At 37.9% G+C, this 14,241-nt stretch overlaps 1 non-coding gene across 1 annotated transcript; it reads left to right on the top strand.

Moving 5' to 3' along the window:
• Positions 1 to 652: 652 nt before the first annotated feature.
• LOC126002964 (small nucleolar RNA U3) lies at positions 653 to 860 on the top strand. The gene has a single exon (XR_007493534.1). It is a non-coding gene; the product is annotated as a small nucleolar RNA U3 (small nucleolar RNA).
• The last annotated feature ends 13,381 nt before the right edge of the window (positions 861 to 14,241 follow it).

A 14,241-nucleotide genomic window follows, 5' to 3' on the forward strand; every position in this document is an offset into this window, starting at 1 on the left:
AGATAAAGATGTTACATTCAAATGATCTAAGAAAATTGTTCTTTCAATGCTTTGTATTTCTATTATTTGAGATTAACATAATATATATTTTATAGGCTTACTTATAATATTTTCTGTATATTGGGGCTGAAGTGATAGCACAGTGGTAGGGTGTTTTTGCCTTGCACGCAATGAGCAGGATGGACTCAGGTTTAATCCCCAGCATCCCAAATGCCAAGAGCAATTTCTGAGCACAGAGCTAGGAATAACCCCTGAGAGCTACCAGGTGGTGTTACCCAATATCCCCCATATATTTTCTCTATATTAGTTTATATCTATGAGTCAAATTTTAGAAGAAACTAAAAATCTATGCTTTGTCTTACCTTATTGTTGTTTGATAGAAAATTAAAAACATCAATATGCTTTATAATAAAATTTCATACTGGGGTATATTTTATAATAATATTGACTTTCAATTTATGATAACACAATCCTTTTACTATTGGTTTAAATTTTTAATTCAAATTTTGTGCTAAGTCTTAGTTTTTCTAAGTAACTTCACATTAACTATTACCTGATTGCATTATAATGCTTTTATTTGTATCAACATATTGGAAAATTGAGTCTCAGATAATATTAAATTCCACTAAAATATTAAGAATTAAAATGGTGGAAGACTATACTTTCAGGGATCATATCTATAGTATGTGACTAGAGAATTTTCTCTGATCGTGTAGAGCACCCGAAGCCACGAGGAGGAGCCAGAGCATCCTCTCCTGAGCGTGAAGCCGGCTCTAGCTTCTGCGGCTGCCTTTTGCCATTGATGATTCTTCTTCCCTTTCTTTGGAAGGGGTTGAGGGAGAGGATGCAGTCTGAGTGGTGAAAAACGAAAAAAGAAAAAAAAAGAATTAAAATGGTGGAACTCATATCCTGACTATTCAACTATAGTCACTTGGTCTTTTTTATTATTCTATTAAAAGGTGCCAGATTATATCAGCCTACCTCAAAACATAACAATGACTTTGAGCTTGAGACACTTAAAAACAGAAAAGTAAAGGGTGAATGTTCTTACCTCCTCACCTTTTTTTTTCTCTCCCATAGCAGTAGACAAAATTTTTATGTGGAAGGTAATCTATTGGTATGAGAAGAAAGGAAAAATCCATACTATTAATGTGAAGTTTCTGTGGAGAGAATTCCAATAAGTATTAAACAGTGTTAAAATGACTTCCATTTTTCTATTGTCTAAGTATTTAGGTTTTCTTGTTTTCTTCTCTTTGTTCAGGTTACTTTACAAACACACACTCCAGTACTTATTTAAGTCTTCGTTTCTTGAAGATGTTTATTTATTTATTTTTTTCTTTTGCTTTTTGGGTCACACCAAGCTGTTCTCTGGGGTTATTCCTGCCTATGCTCTCAGAAATCTCTCCTGGCTTCGGGGGACCATATGGGATGCCTGGGAATTGAACCGAGGTCCATCCTAGGTTAGCAGCAGGCAAGGCAATGGCCTTACAGCTGTGCCATGACTCTGGCCCCAAAGATGTCTTTTTAAAATCACATAGATTTTATCTAAAATTTGTATACTTTACTCTTGTTAATTTTCCACTAGAATAATAGCTGAGATCTTAGAAATATTGAGGAAATAGCCTCCTCTCTTTTGCTACCTAGAACAATTTTAAAATATATGCTTACTAAACAAATTATTCTCCATGCCTGGACCAATAAAATCATACAATTTAAATTGAACTATAGTAGCTTTGCCACTAGCATTTTTGTGTTGAACATACAAGTGGAGACTTATACAGAAGAAACAAACTTCTGGGGGTAACTAATTTGTTACTCTGCTCCACTTCATCTGAAAAATGTTGTAAATGACATGGGAGTATTGAAACATAAAATCTCAAGAAAGGTTTTAATTGTTTAACCCACACAGCTAACCCTTTGCATTGCCTGGCAGAGATTAGGCATATAAAAATAAGCTATGACCATTTATATGTTCTGGATATGAATGCTATTGTCCCACTAGCATTCTCTGCAGTAAGTTCTATCTACACTTGTTCTGAATGACTGTCACCCTCCTTTATAAACTTGTTTTTTTAATATATTTATTTTTAATAATAGTGGCTTATATATCATTGACAATCATATTTTAGGTACATATTAATATAAAAACAGGGGAGTTCCCATCACCAAATTGTCCTCCCTCCACCTCCGCTCCCATCCTACTTCCCATATCTTCCTCCCTCACCCCAAGGGCTGCTAGAATAAGTGGTCCCTTCTGTGCCTAGCTTACTACTTAGAGGTCCAACACCTGTTTGGTCTTGGTACCTCCCTTATTTCCTGCTCTAATTGGGAGGCGGGACTAGATTGTTCAAGTTATGTGGTTTTGTTTGAAGAAGAGAAAGGTACTAAAATGGGGGGGGGGGGAATCAAATACTCCGAAAATGGGCGAGTCCTTCTGAAGGCTCTCATCCTAGGTTTGAGAGGCGAAGGGGAAAAGGAGGGTGAAACACCAAAATAGAACAAAAAGAAGTGTCAAGTAAAATATCCAGTGAGCACTCCAACAATAAAGATAAGCACCACATAAAGGCCATGGTCTTGAGATAAAAAAAAAAAGGCAGAGTACATAAAGGAAGAAAAGAAAAGAAGAAAAAAAAACAAATATAAACGGAGACAACAACTTCAATAACCACACCAAAACAAAGAAATCGACAAAAACTAGATAAATAACTAAAAAAGAAAATTGTTTTGTGCTTTTTTGCCTTTTTTCTTTCTTTTTTCTTCCCTCCTGCACAGGCACAATAAATAATGGGGTCATTCGAAATTGAATTCCCTCGACCTAAGAGATACAGGGTTTCTACGCCCTTGAAGTATATTGTCATGGGATTAACTATAGACTTCTGTCAGGTTCATTTACTCTCCTCTTGGTGCTTCTGTGGTGTATAGAAGACTTCTGCTCTGTCCTGGGTGATAAAATCAGACCTCTGTATCTAGAGATCTTGATGTCTGCACAGGTCAGGGATTGGAACTTATGATGAAGTCTTTCTTTGTGGTTCTAGAAGTTCTGTTCCCTCAGTGTCATTTTAACCCTTCTTCTGTGGTTGGTGGTCTTGGTCTTTGCACTGATCCTAGGATGGGGCCTTGGATAGCGTCTTTTATTATGTTTCCAGAAGACCCTTTCCATTGCTAATTGCCTCAGACAGACCTCTGGAAGTAGAGGTCATGGTTGTTGTGCAGGTCATAGCTCAATCCCTAGACTAGGCCTTTTTTATTGGTCCCAGGATACATACAGTCAGGTCATGGTTCTATCAGCCAGTCATCTGTAAATCATGATCTTGGCATTTGGACAGACCAAAGAGAGACAAGTCTTCTGATTTTGTCTTATTGTTAGTTGGTGAGGTAGGATAACCTGCTCTTAGGTCAAGTTGTTCCCAGTTTCCTTGTTATCAGGATATCACATTAGAGCTGGCACTTGTTGGTGTCCGAACAGTATTAAGGATATCTCGAATAGAATTTGTTTCCTATGGATGTTGTGAAGAACTTTGTCATTTTTATGTCTGTGATCAAGAGTTCAAGGCTGGACGTTTGGTGTCTGATTACCTGGTGTCTAAATTGGGTCCACGTGACATATTTTCTTTTCTTTTTTTCTTTTCCTTTTTCTTTTTTTTGGTTTTTGGGCCACACCCGGTAACACTAAGGGGTTAATCCTGGCTATGTGCTCAGAAATCGCTCCTGGCTTGGGGGACCATATGGGACAACGGGAAATCGAACCGAGGCTAGCTCAGGCAAGGCAGGCACCTTACCTCTAGCACCACCATGCCAGCCCCCACGTGACATATTTTTAAGGTTGGAGATGCCCCTATATTGTAAACAAGTATGAGCTCTTATCCCTAGTAGATCAGAGCTCGTTTTCCTACTTAAGTTTTCCCCTTTTTTTAGTGTGACTTTGCAGGGAGAAATGGTGCTACATTGTATTGTCAGTGCATTTGAGGGTGGAAAGAGAAGAAACCAAAAATAGGTCACACACCCAAAAAAAGATAAAAATAGAAATATTATTTTATATTATTTTAAAATAATTTTAAAATTAAAAAATTTAAAATATAAAAATTTAAAAATTATTTTAAAAATAAAAATATGTGTGCTCACGTATACATATAAAAAGATTTTAATAAAATGAGGTAAAAAAGTAATTAAAGGAGCAAAGTGATGCAAAAGACTACTTTGCATTAGGGGAAAAGAAGATAAAGAGGTAGTGTAATACAGGTCTTATACTTATGATGGAAGTATAGGTTTCCCCATTGTCTTTTGTGGTTTTCTTGTGGTGTGTGGGTTTCCGGGCGCCTTTTCATCACACAATTTGACCCTCTTGTGAATGGCAAAAGCTTTGCGGCAGGTAAGGTCTTGGGAGGAGTTCTTGCATTGGGGATACTTTTAGCGCTAAGCCAGGTTTCAAGTAACAGTCCAAGTTAGGAAGGGTTGGTAAGGAGGACCGTGCAGAATCAGTCAGCAAGGGTCTTGGTTGCCTTTTCTTGCAGGGGACGAGGTGTGGGTTTGACTGGTTGTCCTTGCGCTTGGGTGCTGGGTATTGGTTCATTGGAGTAGGAAGTCAGTCTTGTTGCCTAATGGATTAAGAACTGAGGGTGAATAGTTTTAATGAGGTGGGAAATCTGGATGAGATTGAGGGGTGAAGGGATAGTCAGATTTCCAAAGGTGGGGAAAGGGGAAAGTATATGGAAGGGGCAGGAGAGAAGAAAAGAGAAAATAAATTAAAAAGAAAAGGAGAGGGGGGAAAAAGGAAGTACTGAAAATAGAGGGAAAAAGATCAAGGGAATGCTAGTTTGCTTGAATGTGTTTGATGAGCAGGGCCTGTAGTATAAGTCTGTAGGTCACAGTTGCTGCTTCAGTGGTCTGGCTGGTCACGTGTTTCAGGTCCTAAAAGAAGGTATAACCTATAGATAAAGGGTATGTTGAAGAGTTTTCTCAGAAGCATTTTCGTAGTGCCATCTGGGTATGGTATCTCGTGTGTCTGAGCCCCGAGATGCCATCTTAGTTTGTCCACCCTTTGTATCTAAGAACACCTGTGGACAGAAAAGCTTAGAGCTTATTTTAAATATAGTAAGATTAAGGCATTAAAACACATTGTTATAAAATGCTTCCATTGAAGTCAGTAATTTCCCATGGTATTCTTTACCTGTGGTCCTGTATAAGATCCCTAAGGGATTATTGTGGGCCTTTGTAGTAGAAGGCTGATTACATACCTGTTCTCTCTATGCTGCTGTTTCTGCTGTTGTTGGTTTCTTTGTCCTATAATGTATAGTCAAGAGTTTGTGTTGTTCCTCTTACATGTGTTTTGGGCACTGCTCCCCGGTATATGTTGACTGTTACAGTGTTTGGAGTTTCTACCCTGTTAAACACTGTTAGTTGATTGTTGAGTATTAGTTGTATATAAGGTGCTTCAGAATAGTGCTATCATTCTGTGTTTATCTTTTGTCTTCTGACTTACTTCGTTTAACATAATATATTCTAGGTTCATCCAGGTTGCTGCAAAGTCTGTGATTGTACTATTTCTGACTGCCATGTAGTATTCTATTGTGTATAGATACCACATCTTAATGATTCATTCATCTGTTGTTGGACATCGAGATTGGTTCCAAGACCTCTATTATACTGAGTGCTGAGGTAAATAGTGGGGTGCACACATACTTTGGGATAAATGTTCTTTCAACGTGGGGGTCCATACCTAGGAGAGCAATTGCTGGGTCAAATGGCAGCTCAATGCTCAGTTCTTTGAGCACTCTCCAGACTGTTCTCCATAGGTGTTGGACTAGGAGGCATTCCCACCAGCAGTGGATGAGAGTGCCTTTCATACCTCATCCCCACCAACACATATTGTTCTCATTATTTTTGATGTGAGCCATCTTCACTCCTGTAAGGTGGTACCTCATTGCTGTCTTGATTTGGATTTCCCTAATGATGAGTGAAGGTGAACATTTTTTCATATGTTTGTTGGCCATCTTTTGCTCTTTGTCAGAGATGTGTCTATTTATTTCATCTCCCCATTTTTCTATGGGTTTATTTGGTTTTTGGGGGTTCAGCTTTCGGAGTGCTTTGTATATTCTGGATATCAGCCCTTTATCTGACATGTTGAGTGAAAAAATTTCTTGCCATTCAGTTAATTGTCTTCTTGTGTTAAGTAGGGTTTCTTTTGCCATGCAGAAGCATTTTAGTTTGGTGTAATTCCATTTGTTTATGTTTGATGCTAAAGTTCTTGCCATTGGCATTCTATCATCAAAGACTTTTTTGATATATAGGTCTTCTAGTGTTCTGCCTATTTTTACTCAATAAGCTTTATAGATTTGGGTTTGATTTCAAGGTCTTTAATCCATTCTGAGTTGAATTTTGTATATGGGGTGAGGTATGGGTCAATTTTCAATTTCTTACAAATGGTTTTTCAGTTGTATCAACACCATATGTTGAAAAGACTTTCTTTGTCCCATTTCAAGTTCTTGGCTCTTTTGTCAAATATTAATTGACTGTATATCTGGGGGATTATGTCTGGAATTTCTGTTCTAATCCACTAGTCTGAGGCTCTGTCCTTGTACCAGTACCATGCTGTTTTGGTTACTATGGCTTTATAGTATAGCTTCAGGTTAGGTAAATAGATGCCCCCAACTTCCCGTTTTTTAATATGTGTTTGGCTATCCTAGGTCTTTTGTGGTTCCAGATGAATTTTATGATTGATTGTTCTAAGTCTTTAAAGAATGATGTCTGAATTTGGATGGGGATTGCATTAAATTTATATAGATGTTTGGGTAGGATAGTCATTTTGACTATGTTGATTCTACCTACCCACGAGCATGGGATGTTCTTCCATTTCCCTAGATTCTCTTCAATTTCTTTCGAAGTGTTTTGAAGTTTGTCTGGTATAAGTCTTTCACTTCCCTTGTAAGGTTGATTTCTAGGTACTTGATGTTTTTTGATACTATTTTAAATGGAGTTGTATTCTTAATCTCTCTCTCCTCTACTTTGTTATTTGTATAGAGAAATCTACTGTCTTTTGTGTATTGACTTTGTAACCAGCCACTTTGCTATATTGGTTTATTGTTTCTAGGAGTTTTACTGTAGACTCTAGGGTTTCCCATGTAGATCATCATGTCATCTGCAAAAAGAGATAGTTTGAATTCCTCTTTTTCTATTTTAATTCCTTTGATTCCCTTCTCTTGTCTTATTGCTATTGCTTGGACTTCTAAGACTATGTTGAATAAGAGTGGAGAGAGTGGACATCCTTGCCTTGTTCCTGACTTTAGTGAAAATGCATTCAGTTTTTCACCATTAAGGATAATGTTGGCTGTGGACTTTTCATAGATAACGATCTTGAGGAAGGTTCCTTCCATACCTATTTTGCTTAGTGTTTTCAACATGAATGGGTGTTGGATTTTGTCAAATGCCTTCTCTGTGTCGATTGATATGATCATGTGGTTTTTGTCTTTTTTATTATTGATGTGGTGTATGATGTTGTTTGATTTGTATTGTATGTTGAACCAGCCTTACATCCCTGGGATGAAGCCTACTTGGTCATGTTGTATAATCTTTTTTGGCGTAATGCTGGATTCGGTTCACTAAGATTTTGTTGAGTACTTTTGCATCTATGTTTATTGGTGAGATTGGTCTGTAGTTTACTTTCTTGGTGGTATTTTTGCCCTCTTTGGGAAACAGAGTGGTATTAGCTTCATAAAAGGAATTGGGGAGGATTCCTTTCTTTTCAATGGTTTGGAAGAACCTGTGGATCAGTGGAAGTAATTCTTCTTGGAATGCTTGATAGAATTCACCTGTAAAACCACCTGGGCCTGGCAATTTGTTCTTGGGGGCTTTCTTAAATACTGTTTCAATTTCCTCTGTGGTGATTGGCCTGTTTAGGCTTTCTAAATCTTTCTTTTCTAGTCTTGGAAGCTGGTATTTTTCCAAGAATCTGTCACTAGTTCTGTGTTCTCTAGCCTAACTGAAGTATAGTTGTTCATAATATGTCCTCATGAGGTGTTGAATTTCTTGGGGTTCTGTTTTAATCTCTCCCCTTTCATTTGTGATCCTGCTTATTTGAGTGTTTTCTCTCCCTCTTTTTTTTTGGTGAGTATAGCCAGTGGTTTGTCTATCTTGTTTATTCTTTCATAAAACCAAGTCCTGGTCTCATTGATTTTCTGTATTGTTTTCTTAGTTTCTATGTTGTTTATTTCTGCTCTGGTTTTTATTATCTTGTGTCTTTTAGTTGTGTTTGGGTTTCTTTGTTGCTGTTGTTCCAGATCCTTAAGATGGTTCTTTAAGGTGCTAATTTTGTTGTTTACCTCTTTCCTGACATAGGATTGTATTGCTATGATTTTTCCCCTGATTACTGCTTTTGCTGTGTCCCACAAGTTTTGACAATTTGTTTCTTCATTGTCATTTATCTCAAGGAATCTTTTTATTTTTTCCTTGAGTACCTCTTTGATCCAGCTGTTTTTGAGCAGCATGTTGTTTAATCTCCAGGTGTTGGATTTTCTCCATTGCTTCTTTTTACAGTCAATTTGACCTCTGTTGCATAGTGATCTGACAGGGTGCTTGCAATGATCCTTACCTTTATGATTTTGTTCAAGTTAGATTTGTATCCTAAGGCATGGTCTATTCTGGAGAAGGTTCCATGTGTACTTGAGAAGAATGTGTACTCTACTTTCTGGGGGCAGAGAGCACTATATAGGTCTATTAGCCCTAGTTTTTCTAATTTTTCATTTAGGGCTCTTATTTCTTTGTTATTTTTCTGTCTGGTGGATCTGTCCAGTGGTGATAGTGGAGTATTAAGATCTCCTACTACTATCACATTTCCTTTCATGTGTTTCTCCAGTTTTGCAAAAAGTTGCCATATGTATTTTGCTGGCTCTACATTAGGTGCGTAGATATTAACCAGTGTTAGCACTTCTTAGTCTAGTGTTCCCCTGATCAGTAAGTATTGACCCTCTTTGTCTCTGATCATTTTCTTGAGGTTGAATGCAATTTGGTCTGATATAAGAATGGCCGTCCTTGCTCTATTTTTTTTTATTTCCATTGGCCTGGATAATTGATCTCCATCCTTTTATTCTAAGCCTGTGCCTATCTTGTACTTGTAGGTGTGTTTCTTGTAGGCAGCAAAAAATCTGGTTTATGTTTTCTAAACCAGTTCTCTATTATGTGTCTTTTGGTGGGAGAGTTTAGTCCATTAACATTTAAGGAGATAATTGACAGAGAGGGCTGTTGTGCAGTTGTGTTGTTTAGTGTGGCTGTTGTTACAATTGGGGATTTGGATTGTATAAGTCATCTCTGAGTAGATCATTTAGGGTCGGTTTTGTTTGCACAAATAATGCAAGTTCATTTTTGTTTGAGAATAATTTTAGTCTTCCCTCCCATATAAATGAGCATTTTGATGGATAGTGTACTCTAGGTTGAAAATTTCTTTCATTCACTTGTTTAAATATGTCATTCCACTGTCTTCTTGCTTGAAGTATTTCATATGGGAGATCTGGTTTGATTCTAATGTTCCTTCCTTTGTATGTGAGGGTTTTTGTTCTCCCTTATTGCTTTAAGTAAGTCGCCCTTCTCTTTGTTTCTTGTCATTTGAATTACTATGTGTCTTGGAGTTGGTTTGTTAGGGTCTATTTTGTTGAGGACTCTTCACCTCTTGGATTTGCTCAGATGCGTCTTTCCAGAGGGTGGGAAAATTTTCCACTATTATTTCCCTGACTAATTATTCTTCTCCTTTCCCTGTTTCTTCCCCTTCTGATATACCTACAATTCTTAGATTGTTTCTTTTGTCTTTGTTCATTAAATACTGGACTTTTACTTCCAGTGCTTCTCCTTCTATTTCTTTGTTGGCTTCTTTGTTGTCTTTTGTTTGCAGTTTATCTTTGAGTTGTTCTATGTGATTCTCGAGCTGTGCTATTCTGCTCTTCTGGCTTTCTATGGATTTATGTATTTCTTTTAACTCTGTTTTTATGGAGTCTTTCATATTTTGTAGCAATTCTTGTTTAATTTGGTTTATTTGCTCATATATTGATTTCTTGTAATCTTTGGCCAGTGTGTCTTTCATTTCTTCAAGCATGGCTTGGAATTATATTCTCATGGCTACTTTTAGGTCTTCTCTTGGGTCTGTGTGTTTTGGTGGATATGAAAACTTGTTCTAGTTTCTTTCCATCTCCCCTGTTATTAATGTTTTCCTTGGTTTACCCATCTTTCTTTGTATTTACTGGCTTGGCTTGGAGTTCAGTGCCTTCAGGTTTCAGCCCGCTTTCGCTTCCTGTGGCATGGGGCTGGGTCCCTTCTTGGGCTGTTGCTCTATGTGAGTATGTTGGGTGATGTCGCTGAGTTTTGGTCCTTCCCTCGTCCTCCAGACAAGCCTGGTCAATCGCCACCCACTTCCTGCCAGACAGTGTAGATTCACTCCTGGCCAAAATGGTAGAGGGCACCATTGAGCCTAGATCACTAGCCCTCCCCACCTGGGAGCCAGCCTGAGCTTCCTTCTTGCCCCTCTAGTCACTGGTTATCCTGACTTTCTGTTTCCCTGGGCTGTGTATGATAGATTGATGTGTTGGCGATCACCACAAGCACTCCCACTGGCCATTCTCCCCCGTCTCATGGACCTAGGGTCCCCTGGGCTGCCCATGCTATGTCAAAGAGTAGATTCCTTTGGGTGGGCTCTCACGATTCCCTTGAATATGCGCCTTCCACTTGGTCTGGTCGGTGACTTCCAGCCCTCACTCTGGCCTGTCCCAGGAACTCATGATTCCCTTTGAATAGGCCCCTTCCAGTGGGCGACCTTCAGCACTCCCTCTGGCCTGTCCCTGGAATTCACACTCCCTTGAATGGGCACCTTCCATGCACTCCAGACGGCAAACTCCACACGCTCCCTCTGGCCTGTCCCAGGAACTCAGGTTCCCTTGAATGGGCATCCTCCACACGCTCTGGTTGGTGACCTCTACACACTCCCTCTGGCCTGTCCTGGGAACTCAGGTTTCCTTGAATGGACGCCCTCCACACGCTCCGGTCAGCGACCTCTACACACTCCACTATATACTTGGTTTTAAAGTGGTATCCAATTAATGAAGACAAAGCATGCACAAATCATGCAAATTTCAATTTTGATATCATTCTTGGTTAATGATTCAGTCTCCAAGACAGCAAGTGTCTTTTATTTAGAATATATGTTTTACAGACAATACTTTCTCAGAGATGACATTATTAATCGAGAATGATTTTAATCATCATTCTTCTCTAATACTTCCTTAATGCCTTCTCCCAAATATTCCTTCTCCCAAACTTCCTTGGTCTGTGCTTTTCCATATAGAGGTATTGTTTTCATATCTGAGTATTGTCCGAGAAAAAAATCCTTGGACATTTGATGGTCCAACATATTATTTTCAGGACCTTCAGATTCTCTAGAAGATCTCCCTTGCTGTAGGAATCAATCTTTCTTTGGGTGGCACTTCCATTTTAGTTTCTAGATGGTGGCTTATTTTTCTATCTCCAGGAGTTTACATTTCAATGGGTCTAACACAAATATATTTTGAGCTATTTTAGGGTTGGTAATTTCTTTTTATGATTTTTTTTGAAAATCATTATAAGGTCCCCCCTATCTATTTGCCTGCAACATTTGGACTAATATAGGATCGATAAATTGATAAGTTCTTTCTTGAATCATTAGAATAGGAATTCTGAGGAGACAACTAATCAGAAAAGTATGGATTTATTGAAAGAGGTTTTTTGAAATCCGAGCAAAAGGCAGTCAGGAAGAGATGAGTGAGTAAAACTTACTTTGGAGAGATTTTCGTTGATAATATAAATGTGTATGCTAAGGTAAGAAAAGTTTATTTATAACTTTCTGAGAACCTTTTCCAAAGAGATAGTTAGGGAGGTATGGGTAATGGGTGTTTGTTTGGGAAATAGTAATATAGTAAAGTTTAAGAAATAGTTCAGCATGGAAGTATCCCAAAAGAAAGAAGAGCTAATCTCACAGAGATGCAAATATTTTGAGGCAGCATTCTTGTGAAGCTCAGATATTCTAGAGACCCTGTTACAAATATAAAAGGATCAACAAGTAACAAGGCATTCCTTGTGGCAATACTCAGATTGACTTTTTGTATGCAGAGAATTCCAGGCCAAGGCAATTTAGAGAAATTGTATACAACTTCTGAAAAGCTATTTTTTTTCACTCTAGAGAGAAGTTGAATATCTTTCATAATACATTCTTTTCTCCCCTCAAACCTCTCAAAGTTAATTTTATTTAACAGAAACGTTTCTTCACTATTTTGCCTCCTCCTAATTTTTTTCTTTCTTTGTGGTAGGGTGATATATCTGTACCTCTTGTGCTGAAGTTTTGACTGACTTTCCCTTTCTGCAATGAGCAATTCCTCATTAAGTGTACACTTCGTGAAAGCCTTAATGGTGAGGAGACATTCCCAGGCCTGTGGAGAAAGTGGGCTTCTCTCTAGGCTTGACAGATGCCTCATAGGCCTGATAGAATGTGAGCATCTGAGTCCTCTAGGTGCTCCTAGCCAACTTCACTAGTCCTAATCTATGCCATGTATTTCTCTGAGTGACAGAGATGAATCAAGCATGATGCAGAAGTGGTAATAGTGGGTCTTCTGTGGTTTCCAAGATTCCCAGATTCTTCTATATTTTCATCCTTGAAAATATTGAGTAGTCAGGTATTACTCCTGGATAGGCTCTCAGCAATTGATCCTGGATTGTGTGACCATATGGGACACTGGGGATTGAATTGAGGTTTGTCCTGGTCAGCAGTGTACAAGGCAAATGCCTTACTGCTGCGCTATAGCTCCAGCCCTGAAAATTTGGAAATTTTATACAAACTAAGTTAAAAAATTTATGCTATCATATTATACTCAAAATTATACACTGTTCAATAGCTCTTTCTCTACCCTATTATTTTTCATCTAATCACATATAGGATTATAAAAGGAATATGCAAAAAAATATTGAGTAGCAAAAGATGTTAAGATTCAGGGTTAGAACGTAGAAAAATGTATTGCAAAGTAAATGAGATTGTTCAGTTTCTGAGTTAAAATGTTGAAAATCTTATTGGAAAGTAAAGGAGAAGGAAAAGGAGCTCCCTGCTTGTAGAGTCCTAAAGGACTAAGTTACTATGGCTTGTTTAGTGGGGAGTTTTATGGGAAAACTGAGTCTTTGGGCAAGCCTCAAAAGGTTCTTTGCATTTCTTATCAATTAATAAAAATGATACAATGAATGCAAGAATCCTACAGAATGGTCTGGCTAGTCTAAATCCTTTGGGTTTGGCCATTTGCCTTAGGCATTGTCCTTTATCATATCCTTTTTAGTGGGAATGATATTTTAAGGTCCCAAGTGGGAAGGATATGTGCCTTGCACTTGGGTATGAAACATTTATTATGTCATTAGGAACAGGTGCAACAGCTGGCAAAAAGAGATTGACTTTCTTTGAAGCAGAGAAGTTGATGCACTCTCTTGAATTGATCTTTTGCTACTCAATTTAGAATGCCACCTGAAACAGTATACAAGGTCCCACTTTCCCACTCCCCATCTATTTCATCCAATAACAATATTCTACCACTTTTTCCTCTTATAATCTCAGACTTGAGAATTACTGAGATATTGGTGGTAGTGACAGATGTGAAACCCACTACCTGATATGAGTTGTAGGATACAGCTAACACCAATTAGTTAATTCTTGGTCTCCCAAACATTACTGTAATATTAGGAAAGAAGTAAGCTCTCTTATTTTTATGTTAGAAACAATTGATTTCTGGTAGAGGGTGCTGTTGAGTTACACTGAATAGTGCTTGGGGCTGCTTTGGTTATTGGCCCTACGGGTCACCTAGTGATGCTTGGGGCACTGAATGAGTGCTGGCAATCAAACTTAGAGCACATTCAAGGCTGGTATCTTAAGGTCTCTACTATTTTTCCAACCATAGAATTATAATTCCACTCACTGATGTATTAGAGTAGGCTATATTGGTAGTTATTATAAAATATAGTTAATTATTCAATAATTGACAAAAAAACTGCGGTTAAGTAAGATTATGTGAATGGCTTTCAATGAGACTACCATTCACTAGAAACATAATAAAATATTCACTTCATTACATCTAAAAATAAAATATTTGAATTTCAATTTGGTGCAATTATACAGGTAGGCCTACAAATTCTACAGTATATTTTTCTCCAGTTTTCCTGGGACACAATAGCATTTTATTTATTTATTTTTATTTATTT

This window comes from Suncus etruscus, chromosome 2, assembly GCF_024139225.1.
Source record: "Suncus etruscus isolate mSunEtr1 chromosome 2, mSunEtr1.pri.cur, whole genome shotgun sequence".
NCBI lineage: Eukaryota > Metazoa > Chordata > Mammalia > Eulipotyphla > Soricidae > Suncus > Suncus etruscus.